Source organism: Microcebus murinus, chromosome 12, assembly GCF_040939455.1.
Source record: "Microcebus murinus isolate Inina chromosome 12, M.murinus_Inina_mat1.0, whole genome shotgun sequence".
NCBI classification, from domain to species: domain Eukaryota; kingdom Metazoa; phylum Chordata; class Mammalia; order Primates; family Cheirogaleidae; genus Microcebus; species Microcebus murinus.
Genome location: NC_134115.1, coordinates 62,930,934 through 62,955,849, shown reverse-complemented (window position 1 = coordinate 62,955,849; position 24,916 = coordinate 62,930,934). Strand labels below are relative to the sequence as shown.

Below are 24,916 nucleotides of genomic sequence, written 5' to 3'. Positions count from 1 at the left end.
GCCGAGCCAGCCCCAGGAGCCCAGGGGAGCAGACACAACACCAGGCCTGTCTGAGGGACGCTTCAGGGCACAAAGGCGGCCACAGGCCTCATCCCCTGAACTGGCCCCTGCGATTTCAATCAGCTAATCTCCTCTTGCAAACTTGCAGTTCTTTTTCCTTTCTCAGGTAGGTTCATAAATTCATAAACTTTCATCCTTTCTATGGCAGCAAATGATATTAGAAAGCTAATTAGCTACAGAGCTAATTTTCATGTCAGAGTGAAATTATAGGTTTCATGGTATGGAACGAAATTATCTTTCTGGCCCTCCTCATCCTCTGCTCCCCCACCCATCCCACTGCCTTCTTCCAGCATATGTATATGCTCCCCGCTTCTGTCTGGTCACAAGTGTCAGCAGGAAGGGGTGGCTGCTCAGGAGTCTCTTTCTCTCCTGTGTCAGGCATATTTGCATTTGCAAACAGCTTTAATTGAGTAGAGTTTTCATTGCTCTTTTTCCTTCTCCTGTTTTTAAATGCAAATGTTAATGTTTGGTTAGCATGAGCTCAGAATTAAGCCCTGCTACCTGTGGCTGCCTCCTTCCCCGGGTTCTAAATAAGCGCTAGAGGAGTAGCGCGACCCGCTGAGCGCGGGTGAGTCCTGAAGGCTGGAGTCCGGCTAATTGCCAGTCGTGCTGCGCAGGCTGGGCAGAGCCGTGTCTCACTTACCAGCGCGCTGGAGTCCTGCTTCCTACCAGCACCAAGGGAGAGAAAATTAGTGTGCTGGGATCTGAAAGGGAGGTGGAGACAAGAATGCTCTTTGGAACTGGGTTCTGGACTCTCTTTTGGCATCCAAACTCTGAAATTGAGACAGCCTTTACAAGTCGTTAGGTTTGAGTCCCAGAAGGTAGAATCTCTGAGACCCAGCACTGGGTGGTTTTTATCATCGGATCTCTGCTTGACACTCCTGCTGGAGTGTGTGCGTGCTGGGGGTGGGGGGAGGGAGGTCATTCCTTTGCAAGGCAGCCCTTCCCACTGAGAGCCGGCTCCATTTATTAGGAAAGGTGCACCTAACGTGGAGCCCAAATTAACTTCCTATTGTCTCCCGCCAGTGGTTTTAGTTTTCACATGGAGCTTGGTTGATCTCATTTCCAAATGACAACTTGTCAGGTATTTGGAAGCAGCTCATATAGAGCCTCACATGCCTTCTCTCTTACAAGCTAAAGATCCCCAGTTTCTTTATCTGTTATATCTCTGATCCTCTATCCACCCTGCTCCTCTTCCCATTATAGGCTCAGATTATCTGTCTCCCATAAGGCAGGGACTTGTCGCTGGGGGTGTGACAGTCCTGCTGTGGGCTGTCCAGCCCCCTCCTAATCCTTAGAGCTCTGCTTTTCCACCAGGCCTGCCCGAGATGCCACAGACTTGCCCAGCATACAGGCCACACTGTCCACCCTTGCTGAGCCTACAAACAATCCCAGTCCCAAGCTCTTTCTCATGTAGCTGTTTTCTAGCTGAGTTAAGAATGTGTAACTTAATCTTTAGCTAGAGCCCATGGAGCTCCTCATTTACTGACAAAGTATATTCTTCTAAAGTGTTAGATTAAGCTCTAATCCGATGAGGGAATCTCACAAGGGCGGATATGTTTATAAGGTGTCCAGCTTTCTCCTTCAGAAATTAGGGACCTGGATGCTCAGAAGTCTTAGCAGGCTTAGTGTTCCAGAAACCCGGGTGCCTCCTTTGCCTTCGACCTGCAGGGCATGACGGTGATGGGGAGAGAAGTCAAATCAGAAATCTGTTGATGTTCTTAATAAATTCTCAGTCTGAAAGGGACCAATCAGAGAAACAGCATCTGGAAGAGAGCTACTGGGTAGAAATGTCAGGGGAGAGTGCTTGGAGTAGCATTAAGTTTACAGTAGCTTTAAGGGCGAAGGTAGAAGGCCCATGGCCCTTAAAATTTGGCTTGGTAGACTGTGTGGTTGGGAAGGGATGAGGTGAAGCAGGCATGGAAGGAGAGCAGAGAAGCTACAGTCTCCAGCAAGGTTTCCTATTTCTCTCTAGACTCAGTGACCACCCACCCCCATCCCCATAACAACCCACACCCCATGAGAAGTGGTATTCATAGGAAAGACAGGAGGAGGAGAAACCTGTCACTGTGACCTTTGCCTCCAATTCAGAGGTGTTTATCTTCTAAGGCCTCACCCAATAACAGTGTCTTCTGGACTCTGGGCATATTGCATTACACAAGGGTCCCAGAAAAGCCTCATATGGGTCTGGCCCTTCTGAGATACCACCACCAAGGGTATCTCTCCTTGGTGCTTATGTAAGCTCCCCAAAATGTCTAGAATCAAGAAATAATATGAATACCCATATTATATAAAGTCTATATGTCAAATAAGGGAAAGATGAAGAATCTATGCTCTTTATGAGCCTGCCCTGTTCTCACATACACATATGGCGCAGAAATGCTCTGAGATTCCCCAAGTGGCCTTAACTCTAGAGAAGGAAATGTAGGTTGCTGGTGTGTCACCAGCATTGCAAACAAAGGGGGCCAAGCACTGGATCTCTACAAGGGATGCCTAGTATATCAATGCCAATTCCATCTGTATGTCCCTTTTGTTGTCACCATGTAGATATGCCTACTGCTAAAATGGACCCCACCAGGGCATGTTAACTGTCTATAGTGAGAAAGGGGGTGTTTGATTTTTATCATTGCTATTTCTGGACCCTCACTGTAGACACCAGCCTTAGCCCTGACCCTGGTATTCTTGAATGACTCCATTTGCAGTTAGGAAATTTGAACATCTGGAGACTGGAGTTTGCTATAGGCAAGAATATATTGTGCTAAGGTGAGTTCTGTGAATAGTAGTGTTAAGTGGTCAGATATGGACGAAAAGGAAATAGAAAAGTAGTGATGCCTGTAAGTAGAAAAGCAGAAAGGTCATATCCACAGAAGCACGAAGTTGCCTTTGTGTGTTTCACTGTGCCTCCAAGCTCTCAGGGGTATATCGCTTCATTGAATATCTTCAATAGCATGTGAAGTGCAACAACAACCATTTTGGAGTTGGGAAAAAAAACCTGTTTTTGGAAGACATTAAATGACTCATTCAATTAGCAATGGGCAGAGATTGGACTTGAACCCAGGACTCTTCCCCATCAGTTCCGCACTTTTTTCTACTTTCCCTTGAGCTAAAGGCCTTAGAAGGGAGACAGTTCGAAAGATCCATGAGTGAGAAGTGGGAGCTCTGGGTTACCTGGGAAAGGAATCTTGGCTCAAATCCCAAGTAAAGCTGCCCTTGAGGTTGGATCTCAGATGATCTAACAGAATGAACCAGAATTTGCAGAGTGCTTATTGAGTGCAAGTCCCCGAGGATGTGGAGATGAATCACACCTGGCCCTTGCCTTCAGAAAGCCACAGTCTGGGGAAACATAGCAGACCCCTGTGAAAAATTATATCAACACCTAAGGTTGGACATGGGAAGTGCAAAAGAGTTGGGACATGTACTTAGGCAGTGAGCTAGGAGTTCTGAGGCAGGTGAGACCAGAGAGAGCCAGGAGGATCAGGAAGGCTTCCTGGAGGAGGTAGAACCGTTGGGAGGTTGGGAGAAGGAATTCAAGGATCGGAAGGAGCTGTGAGTATAGATGCCAAGCCAGACACTCTCATGGGACCTTCAGACTGTGCTGAGAAGTACAATCTACCCAGAGCAGGTGGTACAAGGGAGAGGTGTGCATAAGCAAGGCAGAAAGGCAAATCTCCAAACCCCTCCAGTTTGTTCCTAGTCCTTTAGAAATGATTTGCTCCTGTGTCCTCATCATGACTGTGACCAAAGGATAAAAAGGTAAGTGGAAAGAGAAATAAATTCAGATTTTTTTTAATCACCACAAAATGGCCTCCACAATCATGTCAAGAAAAAGAAATGTACTTGGCAGTCTCATCTTTTTTTTTGATGAGCTTTGCCAGAGGCCTTTTCCTAGAAAAGCTGCAGACAAATGGCCTCGTCTCGGGATGCTGGGACATGGTGGCATCTGCAATGGGCCACTAGGACTGATTTCATCATTTATTTCCCACGCGCTGGCCAAGGCACCAAATCGAGCCATGCGCACAGTGGGATGCATTGTTTCTGGACTGGCGGCTCGTCATGACTGAAAATGAGAACAATGGAAATTAAAAAATATCAATCAAAGACATTCCCTAAAGAATAAAATCAAGCCTGATAATCCAGAGCCACAGCCAATCAGTTTAATCCAATAAACGGACTCCGTAAAGTTGCAGGACACAAAAGCAGCATATAAAAATCAGTTATGTTTTATACACAACCAACAAACCATCCCTGAAGGAAATTAAGAAAATAATCTCATTTACTGTAGCATAAAAAAATACTTAAGAATAAACTTAACCAAGGAGGTAAAAGACTCATACACTGAAAACTATAATAACGTCGATGAAAGAAATTAAAGACACAAATAAATGGAAAATAATCCTGTGTTCATGGATTGGAAGACTTAATATTTCTTAAATGTCCATCTTAGTCAAAATGATATACAGGTTCAATGCAATACTTATTAAAATCCCAATGGCATTTTTTATAGAAGTAGAAAGTCAACCCTAAAATGCATATGGAACTACCACACAGCCTGAATAGCCAAAGCAATCTTGAGAATAATAAACAAAGCTGGAGGTATCACAATTCTTGATTTCAAAATATATTACAAAGCTACAGTGTTTAAAATAGTATGGTACTGGCATAAAAAACAGACCTAGAACAATGAACGGAATAGAGAGCCCAGATATAAACCTTCACTGATATATGATCAACTGATCTTTGACAAGGGTGCCAATAGTACACAATAGAGAAAGGATAGTCTCTTTAAGAAATAGCTTTGGGAAAACTGGTTATCCACATGCAAAAGAATGTAATTAGACACTTATTTTACATATACACAAAAATCAACTCAAAATGCATTAAATATTTATATGTGAAACATGCATCTCTAAAATTCCTAGAAGAAAACATAGGGGAAAAATCTTCATGACATTGGTGTAGGCAATGACTCTTGGAAGTGACACCAAGAGCACAAATAACAAAAGCAAAAATAGACAAGTGGGATTGCATTAAACTAAAAGACTTCTACACAGCAAAGCAGATAATCAAAAGAGTGAAAACCTATAGGATGGGAGAAAATGTTTGCAAACCACATATGTGATAAAAAGTTAATATCCAAAATAATATAAGGAATAAGGAGCTCTTACAACTCAATAGCAAAAAAGAAAAACAGCCAAAGAACTTGAATAGACATTTTTCCAAAGAAGACACACTAATGGCCAACAGGTATATGAAAAGATGCTCAACATCACTACTCATCAGGAAAATGCAAATCAAAATCACAGTGAAATATCATCTCACACCTATTATGATGACTATTGTCAAAATAACAAGGATATGGAGAAATTGGAACCCTTGTGCGCTGTTGGTGGAAAAAAATTAAAAATAGAACTACCATATGATCCAGCAATCCCACCACTGGGTATATATCCAAAAGAATTAAAATCAGGTTCTCAAAGAGATATTAACACTTTCATGTTCATTGAGGCATTATTCATGATAGCCAAGATATGGAAACAACATAAATGTTTGTTAACAGATGAATCGATAAGGAAAATGTGATACACACACACACACACACACACAGAGGAATATTATTCAGCCTTGAACAGGAAGGAAATCCCGCCATATACAACAACGTGGTTGAACCTGGAGGACGTCATGCTAAGTGAAATCAGGCAGTCAAGAAAGACAAACACTGCACGACTCTGCTCACATGAGGTATCTGGAACAGTCAGACTCATAGAAAATAGAATCGTGCAGTTGCCAGGGGATGAGGGGAAAGGGAAATGGGGAGTTGCTGTTTGACAGATGTAACGTTGAAGTTTTACAAGATGAGTAAGTTCTAGGGATTTGCTGTACAACATTGGGCCTGTAATTAGCAATACTGTCCTGTGCACTTAGATTTTGTTAAGAGGGTAGATCACAGGTTAAGGGTTCTTACCACAATAAAAGAAAGACTATAGTTAGGGAGCCCACTGCTTTTCTCTGGACCTGAGTTTTCTCATCTATGAAATGACCAGCCTGGACTTGGTGACCTCTAACTCTAAATGTTTAGAGTTCAAGGAACATTTTTAAAAAGTTCATTCCAAGTTGGTTCTGTGGTGATTTGAAAGAGCAATGGCTCAAAAACAACATAATTGTCCATTCTTCAGTGAAAAATTCTAAGTTCCTCATATAAATTTAAAAGAGCAAAATTTCCTCCCTTGTTTTTAATGATATTTCCCCCCAAATTAAAATAATACCGCTAAAAGCAGAAATAAACCACTTCTTAATCTCACAGCCTATAAACAACCTCTATTAACACTTTTATATTCTTCCATTCAGGACTCTTTATATTTAGTTTGTTTCATAGCTAAGTCCATAGTGTGTGTATAATTTTGGATCCAACTTTTAGTAAAACTTTTTTTTCATTAATTCAGCCGACCAACATTTATTGATAACCCACTATGTATGAGGCACTAAGGAAACAAAGATGGGCAAGAAGTGCTCCCAGCTCTAAAGAATCTCATAGTCTGGATGGGAAGAAAACTAGGTCAGTAACCAAGCAATAAATCTAGCATAAGTACTTTGGGAGGGGAAGCACATAGTCCTATAGGAGCAGGAAGGGTTCTCAGTGGGTACAAAGCCTTCAGCTGAAACAAGGATGAGTTAGCACATGGCTGCTCAGCAAAACACTACATTTGTGACCATCCTCGAAGCCACGTGTGCACAAGTGTCTTAATTACGGCCAATGAAATGTGGATAGATGTGATATGTTTTTACTTCTTCTGGACCCTTCCCTTGTCCCTTTAGACCTTCACTGTTGGCTTGATTGGAAAGTAATAGTGGGACCAGGAGCAAGTACCTTAGACCAGCCTACATGGAAGCTGCATATGAGGACAATAGAGGAACAGGATAAAGGGAATCCAGATTCCTGTATCAAACCTGAACTGTGTACACTTGGATTTCCATAGAAGAGAGGAAAAGTCATCTACCCTATTTAAAAACCACTCTCATATCTGCGCCTTTGTTATAGCATCTGAACTCTCAGTCCCAACTAATACAGATGGCAGGAAGACACCTAGAGAAGGAGGCAGGGGTCAGACAGAGAGGAACTTTAGAAGACATTCTCAGATGTTCGAACCTTATCCTGAAGGCACTGGTGAGCCACGGAAGAGTTTTAGTCACAAGAATGACATGATATAGTTTGCATTTTGGGAAAATCACTCTGGCTGCTACCTGAAGAATAGATTGAAGCAGGCAAGAAAGGAGGTGAAGAGACCTGTCAGAAGACTGGTGCTATCACCCAGACAAGTGAAGTTAGTAGAGTAACCAAGGTTTTGAAGGTTATTGAAGGTACTGAAGAAGAATCAACAGGTTTAGGACCTCTGGATATGGCAGTGAGAAAGAGGAGGAAGTCAAACGTCTATGGTTCTCACTGGCATTCACTAGTAGAAGGCACAAGGGGAAGATCACAATTGCCTCTGACCATCCTGGTCAGGCCGTGGGTTGACCTTGTGGATAATAAGTTCAGTTTCTGATGTGTTTGAACACTGGTGGAACATTCACATGGAACTGTCCAGTAGGGGGATGGCTTTCTAAACCCAGAATTCTTCCAAGATATCTGGGCTAAAGTTATAGATTTGAGAATATTCAACATGAATAAATATGGCAACCGAAGTCAGGGAAGCAAGTGAGGTAATCATGGAGGTAGACAGCCAGAAAGCAAGGGGCCTGTGGACAGAGCCAGTGTCCAGGGAGAGGGCGGAGGAAGGGGAAACTGTATAAGAGATAGAGATCTAGGGGAAGGGTGTGTCACCAAGACCAAGGGGAGGTGGTGGTGTCGTAGAAGACCATGGCCAGCCCTGCCCAATATTGCAGACAGGCCAGTTAAAGTAGGAACACTAAGCAGGGTGTTCTGTAAGCTCAGCATTTATTCAATACATGTTGGAGTGAATTGCTAATTGGTAAATCACTAAATTGATGCTGTTGTTTTTAATTTAATTATTTGTTCTGTTTTTGCTTTCATTAGAAACAGCACATCTAAATTTCATTTGCTAAGACAGACAAAGTGGGAAGCCCTGCTTATGCTAACTCTTGTTTCTTGGATTAAATAATGGACTTAAAAGTTTAAAAAAGCACTTTCTTATTTTGGGTGACTATAAAGGTACTTTTTATTCACTAAAGAAAATTTGGCAAATAGAGACAAGAATAAAAGAAGAAAATAAAGATGACACCAGGCAAGGCAGATGGAAGCTGGTGGCTATTTCCTTTGGTCGTGGTCATGTTTCATAGAAACCACCTCCAGAGAACAGGACTTGGAAGAGGGTGACTTCAACGTGGCGTGCTTAGAACAACTGCTCTTTCCCTTTTGTGGGGCAGGAATCCTTCTGAGAATCCAATAAAAGCCATGGACTTTTTACCCAGAAAAATACCTGGATCATTTGTACATGCAATTTGCATTTTTATTTCTGTGGGACCCTGTGAAGTCTGAGGACTCCCCAGCTCAGCAGGAACTGTTCCTACTCAGAGCTTCTCCCCTCTTCTCCCTCACTCATCAGTGTCCCTAAATGCCACAAATTCTCCTCAGGGACCTCCAGTGGCCTGGGCCTTTCCCTGCATTGGTAGAGTGGCCATAGAGACTCTAGATGTGCTCAGGGCCTCTGGCTTTAACTCACCTTTAACCATCAGTGGCCTCACCCATGAGTATCTGTTCTAGGCCAAAGGGACATCTTGGAGGAGTTGCCTCTGGCCGTTGCCAATGACACTCAGCAGATTCTTGGAGGGAAAAGAGTGTTGGGCTTGAAGGAAGAAGAGCTGGATTTAAGTTTCATCTTCACTTCTTATTCACCATGTGACCTTGAGTACATCACTCTACAACTCTGAACCTCCATTTCTTTGTCAAAGAGGAACAATAATTCCTGCCATGTCTTCCTTACAGAGTATAAATCCAACGAGTTAACAGATGTAGAAGTGCTTCCTAGAGTGAAAAATATGACACCAAGATAAGGGTTTATAAATAATGATTAAAGCAACAAATATGGAGACTTTACTACTTGCCAGCCACTGCCTTAAGTGCTTTGTCTTCATCCCATTTCACTACCACAGCTCCACCAGGTCATTATTCATTATTTTACCTAAGAAAAAAGATGAGGCTCAGAGGGGGTTAGTAACTTGCCCAAGGCTACAGAGCTGGTAAGCGGAGGAGCCAGGATTCACAAAGGATAAAGGTATCGGGTGCACTGGGGCAGTTGAGTTTTGGGGACATAAGTCTAAGGAGATGCAGGGAGGCAGCTCATTCTTATTAAGTGCCTGTTAGCCTATCAGATACTTTACGGAGTTTCCCCAGAGGAATCCTGAGAAGTAGTTTGCATGTCTTACAACCTGCAGAGGACATGCAACAGTGGCTGGCCTATAATACATCTCTAATAAATGTTAGCTAATAAATTGTACAATGAGAAATCCAAGGCTCAGAGAAGTTAAGTGACCTGCTCAGAGATACATAGTAAACAGCAGATCTGTGCTTGGTATTCAGGCATCTGGGGTCTCTTTCTCCAGACCCTCTACCCTTCTACGGCACCCCATGGCCTTGAATGGCCAAGTCTGCAGCCCACCAGACCTCCAGTCTTTGGTATCGCCTGCTATTCCTCTGGATTCACTATGCTGAAATGCCATGTTTGAGAATTGGTACCATCCTGATGAGACATTTATTGGCCAGATTCCTCGTCTGTCAACATGCCAGCTGATAGGCTCACAGGCACAAGCCTCCAGCCCTGGGGACTGTCTGGTTCGAGCAGCGAGTCGTCCTGTTAGTGGCTGGCTGGCCCCACAGCCAAGCCCGGAAGGCTGGAAGGGAGGGTTGGGGGGATCGCCAGATGACTGAAAGGAGACAGTGAGTCTGCACAGGGTGAAGAGAGGCTTTCTCTCCAGCTCTGGTTTTATTTATGCATCATTTAGACCCCAATGACTTCCCAAAATAATTTGACGTTGCTAATGGCTTAGGTTTGTCTAGTGTTTTAGCTTACAGAGCACAGTGATTTAGTGAACTGATTTGAATCATGGAAACATCCCCGGAGGTGGGTGGTATAATTTCCATTTTACAGATGAAGAACACTGAGGTAAAGGCAACAAAAATAATTTACTGAAGATGATGCAATGCGTAACAGTTGGGGCTGAGGTACAAATCCAATGCTCCAGATTTGGTCTTGGGGACAGCTTCCCCAGTGTCGTAGTGGAGCAGGGAGCTTCGGGGGCCATGCAGGAATCACCAGAGACTGTTCTTACTTTGTGTTCTTCTATAGCTCAGCGTGGACTCCGAACTGCCGTGCTCTCTGTTCCTGCCTGGCTTTGCTTCTGGCCACATCATTTCACCCAAGCTGTAGCCAGGAAGGGAGCCTGAGAAATCACTAGTCTTAATCCTCTCTCTTTGACAGATGGGGAAACTGAGGATTAGAGAAATGACAGCACATGTTTCTCATGCCACTCTTCCAAGATGTTGTGTGGTGAGTGTCATTGCCAAAGCCCCTGGGCCATATTTCCAAGACCTCAACCTTGCCCTTGTCATTGGTCCCATCCCATCCAGACCTCTAATGGACTGATGGTATTCCCAGCTCCCGCCAGACCTGCCTTGACTTGCGCAAGTGTGACAAGGCTGGCAGCTCTCTCTGCAGACCCAGCCTACTGCAATCTCATCAGAGCCAAGGGTCCGTCCCAGCTATTGCCAAAATCCCAGCCGGGACAGCCAGATGTCATTGACCTATCCCGTCACTGGAGCCGGGGGAATGAGATCAGATTTGGTGAATACAGAATACAAGGATGGGAAATCCCTTCCTCCAATCTCTTTAGACCACTTGGTATTTGAGTAAGACACATGGTTATACCATAAGCAGTAGTCTGAGATTCTTACAGCAATGTAACATGGTCCTTTCCAAGGAGTCTGTGTGGTCTGCCGATTTTTCTCCCTTTGCTTTCAGATATGTCAGGATAAGCCCTGGCTGAAGTCAGACACATTTTAGTTGTTTTATCTTAGGTATAAGGGACTGCAGGGAAGAATTAGGAATCACACACTGCACAAAAGCTTTGCAAGATTATTTACACCAATACCTGAACACTAGAAAAAAATGGACTAAAACAAAGTATGGGAATATATAGTGTAAAACATGCATGAAATGGTTTACTGCTGACTGCATCCTCTTAATCTATGAAATTACGTCCAAGTACTCACAAAATGCTGGGAAAGAGAAAACCAATTATATTGTTAGGGATTTTTTTTAATTTTTGGAGAAATGCCCCTTCTTCAAACATAATGAGTGATTTAGTTTGCCTAATCAAAAAAATTAGTCATTTAAAATTGTTTAAAGTCTACAAATATTTGTTGAGTGTGGCATTATGTACCCAGCACTGTTATGGGTTCTGAGTACTCCAAGGCTAATAAGAAAACCCAGCATCTATCCTCCTGGAGTCAGACTTCATGGAGTGAAAGACACGTCTTACGTGTCTGCCATGATGAGAGTGGCAATGGAAATAAACATAATGAGAGATGACTCAGGGAGGGAGTCAGGGGAACTTCCCCAAGAAGTTGATGCCTGAGCTGGGTTTGGAAGACTGGAGGGCTTTCATGGCGGGTGTAGGGAAACAGGGAGGCCAAGGCATTACCTGTTAAGAGACAGTTTGTGCAAAGGCACAGGAGCAAGAAATAACTTGGTTTATTTGGAATTGGGAATGAGAAATGAAAAGAAAAAGCAATGATTAGGGATGAAACTGGGGAGGTAGGCAGGAACCAGATGATGGTATGATGGATGTGTATAGCCTGATAGTTTAACTCCAATTCTGAAAAAACCAGGGGAATTTTACCTGTGCAATTGTAAGCTGTTAAACTGAGGAACTAACATTCATTGCTATATGAACCTATTAATATTATTATAATAAATCTTAGGATCTCAGAATGACAAAGCACTTTTTTTCTATTTATTTTTATATACAGCAGAATTCACATTTTTATAGTGTATACTTCTATGGGTTTTGACAAATGCAGAGTTAGGTATTGCCTCCATAATCATGACACAAAATAGTTTCAGCTTCCAAAAAAGTCTTTCATCCTGCCCCTGTCCAGGCAATCCCAATTCTCACCCCACCCCTACTGTAGATCTCCCTAGTTTGCCTTTTCCAGAATGTCCTATAAACAGAGCCATAGAGTATGGAGACAGGGTAAGCTTTTAACATGGAAAAGAAATGGTCCAATTTGTATCTTTTCAAATTCATAGATTGGAATGCTTTTTTAATAAAGTGAGAGGAGAAAAGAAAATCAGTGTGATAGGTGAAAAGTTAGTGAATATGGAAAACACAGTTCTCCAGGCTTCCTCCAAATCATTGATAAATAAGTTGAGCAAGAAAGGGCCCAACTCTAGACCCTTTTGCAGATCTTTTGCAAATCCTCTGTGCCATCATAAGTAACTTATGCTTTGTGAACATATTTTTAAAACCTGTAGCTATAGTCCACGAAGTCATCCAGCCCATTCCTCTCTATGTGGCTCCACAAATACATGGCAGAGACTTGGGCAAAAATATCTCGCTGCATTTTACCAGAACCTGTTAAGGAAATTCTCTGATCTGTACTTTACCAAAAAAAAAAAAAAAGGAATAAAGATGGTTTGGTTGGACATGTTGGGGCATCTGGACCAATTCTTTGTGATCATAGCTTTCTGGGCTATGACCAGAGAAAGGAACTCCAACTTCTAGCTCTAGGCATCATAATGAGGTCCGACATGTGACCAAAAGGCTAGTGGCAGATGTAGAATTAATTTGCAGTCTGCGAACCGAGGAGGCCAAGAAAGCATGTGATTGAGGGATTCTACATGGTGGCAGCCTTCAGAGTTACAGAGGGCGATAGCAAGGATGGGGAGGATAAATTTTATCCAAGGGCTGAAGTCTTCAGGAAGGAAGAAAGGGAGTTCTGTGAAAACTTCTTGGGTGTTTATCCATTATTTTTTTTTTTCATGTTGTGGAAGATTTATTCATAAATTTAAATTTATGAGAAAAAGTCAATTCTGGATGATTTGATTTTTTAAAAAAAATACTAGAAATAATACATTCTCATGGTAAAACCTTCACATCAAAAGGATGAAAGGTGACAAAGCAAAGCCTCTCATTTTCCTTCCCTCTTCCTATTAGCATTCCCCAGAAATTAATTTTCTTGCATATTCTTCTAGAAATTTTCTGTATTTATATATATATATATATATTCCCTGTTGTATCAAATGAGATCACGTGGCATAGTACTGTGACTTCCTTTTTATCACTTTGTATCTTAATGTATGTGGAACACTATTCTATGTCAGGACATATAGATTAACCTTGTGTTTTTAAACAGCTGTATGCTATTCCATAGTATGGATGCACTTTAACCAGTCTCTTATAGAAGGAGATTTAGATTATTTCCCTTTTTTTCTATTACAAATAATGCTGCAATGAGCATCCTTGTACATATGTCTCCATATACTCTTTCCAGTATCCTGCCAAGTATCAGCATGAAGAAAAACAGTTTCTTGAATTCAACTTCTAGCTACGTTCAAATATTCTTGTCTTTTGTCTTCTCTCCCAGGGTCCAGCAACCATTTGAAATCAAAGTTTTAATAGGCTCAACCTTTCCTCTTTTCTTCCCCTTCTTTTTAGCATTTCATCTCAGTAGGCAGATCCCATGAGCCACACAGGTTTATCTTGAAGCCTTCATGTTTTTCTTCTTCACTGGTCTGGCTCTTTATTTTTAAATATAAATATTCACAGTTGTCTCATATATTTTTAAATTTATAGACTCCCAAATAAGGGATTCTGTCTGATAACCTATCTGATTTCTCCTTTCTGGATAGAGGATCCTGAGTGGCTTTGAACTTGGTTGTGTAGTGGGATTTAGATATAAAGAAGAATAAAGGAGAAATTGTCACATTTCTAGCAAGAGTGTTATGGAGCTTCAACTTCCCATCAGCTGGGGGAGGAGGAGAGGGAGGCTGGGAAGTCTGCCACAATATTTGGCATGGCTGGGCTTCCAGATTGCATCTATTTTTGTAGCTGCACAAGTTGGGAGGAGATTAGAAGGATAGTCAAATTTCCTGCTCCAGGTTGTAAATTGATCAAGAGGTGGAAGGAGCACTAGAATGGAAGTCAGAAGACTGGTTCCTGATCCCAGATTTCCCAGGTACTAATAATGGAATCTTGGTAGAGTCCTTTCTCTTTTCTAAATTCCCTTTCCCTCGGCTCTAAAGAAAGAATGTTGAGTTAATTGGTCCGAACTAATGTCCTTCCATCATCAATATTTTATTGTTCTGAGGTTCTAGGAATGTTTGCCTCATTTTTGAAAACTTCCTATACTGTAAGAATAGTTACCCATTTATCAAGAAAACCAGTTAGGAGTATCTTTGTTAGTAAGTAAATGCATAGATGAATTGGGAGTCCAGTTTTTATCTGTGTGTTCTCTGTGTCAAAGCTTTGCCTCCAGCAACAAAGATGGGGTTGATGTGACATGCGAGCTTATTGCAGAACATCCTGGGACTGTGTAGAAGCCTCCAAACGGAACTGTCCAGTTATCTCAGAAGCAGGGAAGCCTGCTTGGGCCCCACAGAGGAGCCGTGAGATGGGTGGATCTATGCAAGACTGTTCAATGACTGCTTCTGCCCCTTTGGGGGGTGTCAGGGCAGACATTCTGAGATGGCCAACACAAGCTCCTGTGCATCCCATGCTCCTTGGGGGCTTCTTGGTCGTGTGTCTAAGGGCACTTCTGGGCCTGGTCCCTCCTGAGCATGTCCATCTAAGTGCCTCCTGAGGTCACAGCCATGGGGCTCCTTCCTAGAGGGCCCTATATCCCTAGGATTCTTCCAAGATCCTTTCTCACTCAAGGTGTTACCCATGTGCCAATGAGGATGTTTTCTTCAGGGATTATTCTCACAAGACCTTGAATCCCAAGGATTCTTTGACCTCTTGGGAAATTACCAGGCTTGGCCTACATGGTAATTTTTTTTTCCCTATAAACCATGACTTTTAGCAACACTAAAAAAAAAAATCAGTAAGCATGAAAAAGAAAGTGATTTCTATTGAAATAATATATTCTTTTCTAAGGAAAAAAAATGGTATGGAAAAGGAAAGGAATAAATTAACAAAAAATATCAGTGACAATAATATGTTCTTTTTACACACAATGTGTTGAGTACTCCCTAAGATCGAGAGCCTTGTTTATCTTGCTGTCTGCTTCATCCCCAGCTTTAGTATAGTGTCTGGGTATGGAATTGCCCGCATGATGTTTACTATGGTCCAGTTTGTGTTATTGTGTCCCCACTTCATAGATCAAGTAACTGAGGCTTAAGGTGTAAAGAGATCGGTCTTGCTCAAAATCACAGAGCTGGGATGCAAACTCCAAAGTGGTCTCTGTCGTTACCACCTGTTCTTCTGTGTCCCTAGGTCATGTCAATCTACTCAAGGTGAAAGATCACACATTGCTTTCTTAGATACCCATGGTGAATGATGGCTTATTGATTTGACCAAGTCGCCTTTTGTAAGTTTCCACCCTTGCAAAAATTCCGCTGGTGAAACTTAAGATTTTTCTTTAGAAATCAACAACATCCCACGTATGACCACTGCGGGGAATGTGAAATTGGAAAAGAAGGAAGTGGAATTTACTACTTTTTTTTCAGAATTATTATTGTTACAGTTTCTAAACAGAGACGCTGATTACCTAGGAGAGTTTGAGGATTACTAACTTCCTTGTGTGAAAATCCTATGAATGTGGAACATTAGAAATAGCTAAAGCGAATCTCTGAAGGCTGGCGTATATTTTGGAGAGAGACTTATTAGAAATCTTCTGCCTCACTTCTGAAATGCTAATTTGATGCATGCACTTACTCAGAAGATGACTGATTTGTTCGTCGGCTGATTGATATTTGGCATCACCCCCTCACTGCTGCCGCTCACTGAAAATGCAGGAACAATAATCAAATGTTAAGTTTCTCAAGAACCTTTCTTCCAAAGAAAATCAAACCACTTGCCCTTTGTTATCTCAATCATCTCCAGCGCATCTTGGGAAGAGCTTGTTTTCACCTTTCTTCTCCGAGAGGTGCATGTGTCTGGAAGAACACTAGACTCAGAAGACCTGGGAATGAATCCTGCTCTGCTACGAGGAGGATTTATAAAAATCAATTTACTGCTCCTTTTCAGTATAATGGAACTTCCTGCCTCGTAGGGCTGTTGAGGTGATTAAATAAGATGGCATATGTAAAATAAAATTAAAGGGATACTACAAGAAATTGCTGAGAGCCAGCTTAGCGAATTGTCAAGAGGGTGGTCTCTGCAGCCTGTTATCCTGAGAGTATATCCCAACTCTGACACATAATTACTGTGTGACCTTGGGCATGTTCCCGACCTCTCTGTGCTTCTGCGTCCCCATTTGGAATAAGTACACCTGCCTCACACAGTTGCTGTGATGATTGAGAAAACATACACACAGGTGCTATTAGCAGTGCTTGCCCCATAGTTAGTGCTCACTTAAAAGGGTTATGATAAACATTGGGCTTCTATAAGCAATAAATGGTTTACAATGAAAATATGCATAGACAGTAAAACACGGAACAAATCTTCATTCAGTTAAGACTCAGTGAGCCAATGAGTATATAACGATGCTTAGACAAAGCTCCTACCTTCCGGTACTGCTGACTGCAGCTAGAACTGGGGGTGCAAGAGCAGGGGGTCACCTGGGCCAGCGAGGGAGTGGATGAGAGAATTCAGCTTCCTGGAGAGATTCTTCTGGCCAAGTAAACTTCCTTCCGGCTACAGTAATCTTCAAAGAACGTGTTAGCATTTGCGAAGCACTTTTCACAAACTGTCTTTGTGTTAATGCTTACCTTAGCCCCATAGTATGGCAGGCAGATGGAGGTATTTTGCAGTTAAGGGCCGGGAGGGAGGCTTAGAGGTGAGGTGGCATTCACAAGGGCTCCCTGATTGTAAGTGGTGGAACCTGGGCTTCCTCTTCCTCCTCCTCCTCAAGCTGTGCCTGGGGACCATCTGTCCCAGACCAGACCTTGTGAGCCTTCGAGGATACTGTTTTCTCTGGTTCTCTGCAGTACAATCGCGGTTATCAGATCCAGGAGGTCTGCTCACAGCGAGCCTGTGTGCGGCAGCAGAGGAGGGAGCTGGCAGACAGGAGGGGGATCAGTATCTCACTGCACTGGGAGCTGCCCAGGCAGAGGTGATACTCCACAGAGAGGTCAGGCATCCCTGGGCATCACGGGTGCTCACCTCTATAGCCCTCTATTTTCTCATCAGTAAAATGGGTTAATAAAGATCTCCTTACTACTCTGGTCTAGAGTAAGGATTAAAAGAGACAAACTATGAAAGGGCCTTCCTATCTGGGGTCCCCCAAATGATCGAGTCTTTCTGCCTTCTCATACTTCATGGTGTTCAGGACCCCATAGGAACTTTGTTCCTATTTCATAGTCCCCGTCACTGCAGGAGCGCTATGTACAGGTTCTGCTGGGGCAGGGGATGAGAGCAACTGCCTGATCACTCTGATGCCATGAAACACCTACTAGGTTCATCTCTGGGCTTTGGTGCAGGAAGAGGAACTTAAACTCTTACTTTATCTTGACCTCTGGTTCCTCCCTGCTCTCTGATCCTGTCCCACCCTGTGGGAATCAGCCTGAAATGTCACAGAATCCTGCTTTGCTGCAGGGGGCACACACTGGGAGTCATCTGGACCGGCTGCCCTCACATCCTCATTCTACACATTCCGATTATGCTTCCATCGCTTTGAGAGCTTGGGAAATGCAGGCAGTTAAAAAAAAAAAAATCTCTGAGTTCAGACACCAGGATAAAGAAATATTTTCTATATCATCTTGATAAAATTGCTACTTGAATAACTTACATGACAGGGAGGTGTATGCAAGTTTTGTTACTATTATTTTACATCAATTTGTGTTTTCTTTTCTTTCTTTTTGTCTTTTAAAGAATAGCACTAGGGCATTGTTAAGGCGAGAAGTAAGTGAAACGGGCTTCTCTCTCTAGGAATTTGGACTTGCTGAGATAAGTCCTTGTGCCGAGTTCCAGCCCAGTGCCACCCACCCCCAACACCTGCCTGCACCCTCTTCAGGAGGGAACAGCCAGGCCTGACCCTGACCTCCCTCTGTGATGGTCCTGACCAGTTCCTTGTCCTCTGGGGACCAAGCTACCTGGCTACTCTGGCCAGCTATAGCTGATTGGATCACGTGAGCACTTGACCCACAGGCCTCCAACCTCCAGGGTGGCCAAAGACAAATGAGGTGTGATGGGTGGAGAATCGGACCAACCTGACTTTTTTCTCTCGGGGAATCTAATGAAAGAGTTGAGGGTAGTAGGCCACTTTTATTTGGAGCAAAGACAGAAAGACACATGGGTAGAAGCAGAGGCAGAGGTAGGAGTTGGCTGCATGGGGAGTCTTAGGCTAAGGATGCTCAGCGTCCACTATTGTTAGTGTCAGGCCTGCTCTGGGTCCTGAACACATTTCCATTTCTGAATGACTGTGGTCTTGCAAGGGCATCTCCTCTTCTTTCTGGGAGTCTGGTTGGTAAGCTATTTCCTTCCCTTCCCTTAGGACTTGGCCTCAGGGTGATTATCCTGGCCTTTTTTTTTTTTTTTTCCCACGTGTATCCTTTCAACAAACTGCTCATCCCTTGAAGTAACCTGAGTCTCTGTTCTTTGTGCCAACAGTGTCAAACAGTCGTCTGCCAGCGAGCCCCCTTTCCCTTGCTGGAGGGGACAAGGCAGCAGAGAAGCTGAGCAGTGCTGTCCCGAGTACCACTGTCAACTGGCACCTGCTCAGAGTGGCCCTGTCCTCCCTGACCACCAGTTGAAAGCAGCAGGCTGTCCTCACCCACCAGTCACACTGTCACATCACCTCTTATTTTCTTCAGAGGATTTCTTACGAACTAAAAAGACCTTTGCATGAGTCTCTTGTTGCTACTATAACAAAGTACCACAAACCTAGTGATGCAAAACAGCATGAATTTATTCTTGCACAGTTCTGGAGGTCAGAACTCTAAAAGGAGTCTCATGGAGCCAACATCCAGGTGTGGGCAGGGCTGGTTCCTTCTGGGGCTCCATGGGAGAATCTGTTCCCTGCCTTTTCCAACTTCCAGGGGCTGTCAGCATTCCTTGATTGTGGCCTCCCACTTCCTATCACCTTTTCTCCCTCTGCTTCCATCATCACATGGCCTCCTTGTCTGTCTGGTCGTGCTGTGTCCTTGTAAAGGCCATTGTGACTGCATTTGGAGCCCCTTTGGATAACCCAGGATAATCTCCCCCATGTCCAGGTCCTTACCCACATCAGCAAAGTCCCCTTCACCATATAAGGTGACATATGCAAATTTCGGGGATTAAAACATGAACATCTTTAGGGGAGTCATTATTCAGCCTACTACAATCTTCTTCATATATTTGTTTACTTGTTCATATTTTTCTCTGCAAAACAGAACTTCCATGGGAGCAGGGGCCTCATCTATCTGTCTTGCTCAGCACTGTAATCTCAGGGCCTGGGATAGGGCGTAGTGTATAGTTGATAGTGATAGATATCTGTTGAATGAGAACATAAATGAATTAGTGGAATAGTCAGAATGTCTAATGTTCCAGAGGCTCTTTTGGTCTAGAATCATAATCTGTTTTGGATCTTCTAAACCAGTGTTCTTTAAGCCAAACCGTTCTATGGAGTGCTGTTTCTGCAAGATGCCTTAAGGAAAAAAAATCCTCTGGTCAAATAGTTTGGGAAATGCACTAACTATATCTTGTTCTTAGAGATGTTCAGTGCACATTAGCATATAGAAGTCTCTGATAAGTTCCACTGTAAAGAAAGTTCATTAATTGATTGTATAATAGAACACCTCTAAAACTTATTTGATCAGAGTTGGTTTTTTTCTTGTTCTATCCCTTAATAACATTTCACAAAATCAGTGTTCAAGAAACTCACGTGAGAACTACTGCTCTCACTGTCAGATTGCACCAATCTTTCTTGGAGCTTGTTGAGTTTTGTTTTTTTCTCTCTCTCTTCTTCTTTTTCTGCTCCTCTTCCTCCTCTTCCTCTCCTCTCCCTCTAATCCTCCTCTTCCTCTCCTCTCCCTCTAATCCTCCTTCTCCTCTCCTCTTCCTCCTCCTCTCTTCCTCCTCCTCCTCTTCTCTTCCTCCTCCTCTTCTTTTCCTCCTCCTCCCACTCCTCCTCATTCTCCTCCTACTCCTTTGTCTCCTCCACCTTCTCTTCCTTCCACATTCTCTCTCCTCCTCTTCCTCTTATTTTTGATTTTTTTCTCTGAACTTATTTTGGTCATTAGCTTTCCTAACTCTGTTCCCACAAGTTTCTACTCCCATCCACTTTCCTGTCCTCCCTTATGGGTCCTTGTTGGAGAACAGTCTATTCCTCTCTGGGCTCTGCCTCTCTGTCGACACTGTTCTAAGTGTCCACACCATGCATTTGTACTCATCTTTGGTTATGTGACCCTCCTTCTATTGTTTGGACATTTTTTGTTAAAGTCCAAGTTCCTCAAATATGAAAGGGAGGCTTATTCCGTGACCTTCAGATTATTTCACAGCTGAGGAGTAAAAACTGTCAATGCATTGGACAGTTAACCTACCGAATGTCCTTGTTACCTAAGCCCTGCAGCAATTACATTTTCTGGTTTGGAATATGCTTTATCTTCTTGAAGAGCTGATCCTGGAGGCCTGGAGACCCAAGGAGGTCTTCTAGCAACATGGCAGCTTGGACACCATCACCTGAACAGAGTCTTAGAAACTACCGCTTGGATGGGTGTTCATTCTGTTGGAATCCATCTTCATTGAGGTATTTGTTTTCTCCAGATTAAACTGCAGGCTTTGAACAACCTTCCAATTGCTAGCATAGCTGCAAGTATGTCAGGAATCCAAGAAGTATAATTTAGGCCCCATGTTTTGGTGTAATCATATTTCTCTCTCTTTTTTTTTTTTTCATAATATCACTGTCACCTTTCTTATCTAGTTTTCTCCATAACTCTGTAAGGGAGTACTATTCCCATTTTATAGGTGAGGAAACAAAAGGTCAAGTTCATATAGCCAGTGAATAAGTGACATTCAAGACTCCAGTTCTTCAGACTCTCCTGTAGCTACATTTATACTACAATTTTTAAAAAGAGCAAATATTTGTAAAATGCTCTTATGTTTCTTAATTCTTAAAAGTACTCTGTAGCATAGGCAGAGCAAGTATTTAAATCCTCATTTTATAAGTGACAAAAACTGAAAACCTGAGGACCCAGTCATATAACTAGTCAATGGCAGAGATTGGATTTAAAAAGAAAACTTCCTCTCACACTAAGATTTAAAAAAAAAAAAAAAAGAAAAGGAAAACTTCCAGGCTGGGCGCGGTGGCTCACTCCTGTAATCCTAGCACCCCGGGAGGCCGAGGTGGGTGGATTGCTCGAGGTCAGGAGTTCGAAACCAGCCTGAGCAAGAGTGAGACCCCATATCTACTATAAATAGAAAGAAATTAATCAGACAACTGATATATATAGAAAAAATTAGCTGGGCATGGTGGCGCATGCCTGTAGTCCCAGCTACTTAGGAAGCTGAGGCAATAGGATCGCTTGAGCCCAGGAGTTTGAGGTTGCTGTGAGCTAGGCTGATGCCACAGCACTCACTCTAGCCTGGGCAACAAAGTGAGACAGAAAACTTCCAAATTCATGTGTCAAACACTTTCATGGCCCCCAGACTCCCATGTAACCCAAGGCTCTTAGAGGCTTTACTGTGGGGAGAAAGGTTAAAAAAAAAAATAAACAAATAAACAAACAAAAACCAAAACCAAAACAAAACAAAACAAAAAAACCCCAAACCCTTGAAAAATAGAATCTAATCCTGAAAATCCAACCAACAAGCTGGGGGTAACCACCAGCTGAGGTGTGGCTGAGCTGTTTAAGGTTAGAAAATTAAATGTTAGAGACCTGCATTTTGTAGCTTTTGGAGATGGGATGCAGTGTGTTCTAAGGTTAGAGGCAATAAGCAAGGAGATTTTACCTCTTATCTCTGTTCCCCATTCGCTATCTATCCTCATTGTCAGGAAGTTCTTTTTTATTTGTAAATGAATTCCCTCTGGCTGCAGTTTGAATCCTCCTCTTGTTCCGCCCCAGGGGAAAGGAATCTGGTTTGTCACCAAACCTTCCCTTTCTGTGTATTCTGTTCCAGCTAGAATATAGCTGGGGGTTTTCGGTTTCCTGTATTACCTGTACGCTTTGCCTTGAATGATGTAGTAGAGGAAGTCCTTTCCTTTTAGATTTTGAGAATTGCAGTGTTTAATAGGAAAGCTATCTTTTGGAAAAAATGATTAATTACCAGCCGAGTTCAGGTTGGAAGAATTCCAGTTAGGGACAGCATGTAGGTTTGAGAGGATACAAGGACACAGAGCAGGGCTGGGTGCCTTTTGCTTCCCTAAGCTGGACCTTGGAGAAGTCTCAGACGTGGCCATGTGGTCCTGTCTCTGGCAGTGTGGACCAGTGAACCAGGACCTGGCTGAGAGCCCCTGGGTCTCGTCCTCAGGGGGTCTGGCCCCCGCTGTGAGGACTGTGTTCCTGAAGGGAAGTCACCCAGCAACTCCTGATTTGGAATTTTCTCCCCTCCCCACATGGAATAATTTATGGCAAGCCCTAAAATAAGCTCCTTAAAATATCCAAACAATGTTGTTGTTGTTGGTTTTTTTTTTTTTCCTTCTTCCTAAGCGTTTTACATGCAGCCCTCCATCAGGCAAATTTCAGATAAAAGGTGATTAGTGTTTTGGCAGGATTTTCATGAGGCTTTCTCTTGTATTCCTGCCAAAGAGCTTGCCAGGCCCAGATTTGATTAAAATGGCAGTGGGCTCTGCTACTTGAATGTAATTAGAACCATTCATTAAAGCTTTTGCTGACAGTTTGGCAACCTGTGCATTTTTCAGAGTGTGGCCAGCAGCCCATGGAAACGGCTCAGGGGAGGAGCAGGGGCCCCGCATGCCGGGCCCAGCTGAGGATCCGGACGTGCCCCGTGGCCAGGAGGTTTCTGCACGGCCAGGCTGGCATCCGCGGCTAGGGAGAGCTCCTTTAATTGGATTAAGGGGGCTGGGAGTGCTGCCTTCCCATGGAAACCAAAGCTAAGCGGGAGGTTTTGTGGTGCCTTTCCTAGAGGACACAGAGTGGTGACGTGCCAATGACACGCACCCTCGGGCAAACCCATCACAAGGCCCAGAGCTGCTCGGGGTGGTCAGCCACCCGAGGTCCTATTCTTGCCACCTCTGGTGCTTCACAGAGTGTCAGACACTTAGAAGACACTCAGTAAATGTTAACGCATAAATAACATCAGGTGAGAAGCAGAAAAGGAAAATCTTGTTTTGATTTCGAAATCAGTTTTCAGAGTTGTGGTCTGGCTGCCCCCAGCCTTGTTCCTTCTGATGCATCAGCCACAGTGATCTTTCCAAAAGGCCAGTCTGCCATCTTCCTGCCTCGCTTTTGTACAAGCCACCCCCTCCACCTGAACACTCACGCTGCTCCACCTTCAGCAGGTTCACTTCCGCGGGTTTGGAGTTCTTTGCACCAATGTCCCTTCTTCTATCAAGTCTTCCATGTGCTACTCAAAGGTACTTCAGAACAATTTTTCTGCCCCTTATATTGTGACTAACAGATTCTGTTGATAATAATCTGTGTCCCTGTGTCTCCATCCCACTGAATTGTCACTCCCCTGAGGGCAGAGACTATTGCTTTATTTACCTCTGAGTCCTCCCAGGACTTAGATATGGTAAATGCTCAATAAATATTTTTAAATGAACAAACAGATGGGGTTGGATAGAATTAATATGTTTAGGCACTCAGTGATCTGATTTCTAGGTCTTACCATTGTGTAAAGCCACTCCAATGTCGTGGTTGGGCCCACAGATGGTTGGCTGCTTCAACCCCCGGCAGGGGGTGGACGGTGCCTTTAAGGCAGGCCATAGAATAATCAGGAAGGCATGTGTTTGGCTCCACAGAGGGGCCTCCTGCTGGGGAATCACGACCCATTGGGGTGATCTGGTCTGCCTTGAAAATCCCTGCCCCACCACTGCCTTGACAGTGACTCTGGGTTGGGCTTGACTCAGCGGACGGCGTTGCCCACCCTGACTCCAGAAAACTGTTTTGGCTTAGTGCTGTCTCCCTGTCCTGGTCTCTTAGGTTGCTATTTGTCCATTGTTCTTCTGGAACCAAAACCCCAAATTTCAGTCACACTCAGTAAATGACAGTTTGGCAACCTGTGCCAACCTGTGCCATTGCTTTGCAGCCCCATTTCAGAGGCTGCGTGAGGAACTAGCAGAGAGACTGGATAACAGCCCCGGGAGAGTCAGCGATACAGCCTTGTCTTGGACACTGTGTGTGTACTCTGTGTACCAGAGAGAAAGGTGGAGATGACGCCTTAAGGTTTGACACCTGAAAAGTTCTAACAAGCGATTCACAAGGGAATTGAAGTCAACCACAAAATAAATAAATGAATAAAGCGTCTGAAGTCACCTGCCTCTGGCAATAATTTTAGTTACCTATTGTTCTCCATTTTGCTAACATCCTTCATGTCTTTTTAATTTATGGATGGGGATTTCTGGGCTAATCAGCCTTCCTCTCACCTTTACTTTTCCCTCTTTGATATTTAAATATTTGTTGTAAAAAATGGTATTTGCCCAATTCCTTGAACCTAAACAAGGGGTAGGACACGTCTTGGATCAAATGGTGTCTTTGGGTTCGAGATGGTGGAGGCACCTGGGTCCATCAGGAGCTGTTCTGGTTCTCATGGACAAGTGGCCTTGGTCACCGAGTGCCCCATGGAGATTACTGAGTGAGGTCTC

General features: G+C 43.4%; 1 long non-coding RNA gene across 1 annotated transcript; it reads left to right on the top strand.

The window, feature by feature from the left end:
• Window positions 1–24,571, top strand: LOC142874372 (uncharacterized). The gene is made up of 4 exons (XR_012922190.1): window positions 1–166; window positions 20,766–20,899; window positions 23,609–23,686; window positions 24,361–24,571. It is a non-coding gene; the product is annotated as an uncharacterized LOC142874372 (long non-coding RNA).
• Window positions 24,572–24,916: the final 345 nt, after the last annotated feature.